The sequence below is a fragment of the Cynara cardunculus genome (assembly GCF_001531365.2).
Source record: "Cynara cardunculus var. scolymus isolate 2C chromosome LG 16, CcrdV1, whole genome shotgun sequence".
Taxonomy (NCBI): Eukaryota; Viridiplantae; Streptophyta; class Magnoliopsida; order Asterales; family Asteraceae; genus Cynara; species Cynara cardunculus.
In genome coordinates this window covers 6920971-6922516 of record NC_037543.1, presented here as the reverse complement: position 1 = coordinate 6922516, position 1546 = coordinate 6920971, and positions in this window count along the sequence as shown.

The window sequence follows — 1546 nt, the reverse complement described above, 5'->3', positions numbered from 1 at the left end:
TTCTGCATCTCAATTCACCTCTTTGTTTCTACACCTCAAGCTTCATGAAGACAAATTAAGAGCAAACTTTATTTACACTTTTAGCTTGTACAATTTATTTATGTTCTCATTTATGTATTTCATTAAGGGTTTGAGACAAACGGGGATCCCCGTTCCCATCCTCAATTTAGCGGGGAATCCCCGTCCCCGACCGGCGCGGGTGGACCGGGTTCCCCGACAGGTCGAGGCTCATTCTCATGCCTACTTATAAATGGTATTTGGCGTGTAGCTTAATTGACAAATGGTGGGACGAATTTGCACAAATATAAGATGGGTCCTGGATTCAAATCCTCCATTTGCATGCTAGTCTCAGTCGCTGAGTGAGTCAAAATATCCCCTCATATTGATGTCTTTGGAGGTGGGTTCCATGAACCGGTTGCAGTTGCTGGTAATCGATTTTTTATCCAAATGACTAACAAGTAATAAATTAAAATGAAGGAAAAAAAGTAAAGTGATCATTTTGCCATGAAACTTAACGGGAAAAAAATAGACGGGTGTCAAACCAATTCCAATATAAATTACAAATGTTAGAGGCTTCTTTGTAATAAATGAAAGTACAAGAACCAAGTTTGTGATTCTTACAAACCATTGGACTAAATCTGTAATTTCACACTAAACATTGTTTTTTATTAACCTGGATATCCAACCCGCAATACGAGCCGACTAATCTTAAAACGACTACTTACTTTGCAGATAGTCCAGAGTCACCATATTTAAACCTACGTGGTTACAAGTAGATTTTTATTCCTCTTTGAATTTAAACATGAGATATCTTGTTACTTTTGCTTTTTGAATTCAAGCTCAAACTGATTTTTGAATTCAAGCTCAAACCAATCAAATACCACATTCATGGTTCACTAAACATTATCAGGTACAACATGAAAAATTGACAACGATCACATCATGAGACGTGTCAAATATCCATAATTAGTAAGCTTCGTTGCTATAAGAATTATTTTAAAAATTATTAATAAATTATATAATCGGAAAACACGTTAATTTTAAATTGACATTTAATTTGATCTATAATGATGTGACACGTGTTAGAAAAAGCCTTTAAATGTTGCTTTAAAAATGGAAATGTCATGTCTATCTCTGCATTTCTTACATTTCTTACATTTCATTTTTTTAATAACATAAAACGTTAAAAATTAAATATAATTAAAAGAATTATTATTATTTATTTTATGGATGATTAAAAAATGTAAACAATATTTATTTAAGTAAATAAAAATTATTAAACTCCTTGCATCCGACATCATCTCTCTCGCCATCTTGTCATGGTCCGCTCTCTATCTCTCTTTGTGAACGGTTTGGTGTGTGCGAGGGCTGAAATGGCCTATGGTTTGGCACCGTTAAAATTGAGTACATTCGTTTAATATAAGATATGTTACATTTTTTATACGCATCATATATGATAATGTATGTATGAATATAAGTGATGTATAATTACATGCGATAATATTTACATCATAAAAAGATCTATAAATATAAATATACATAATCA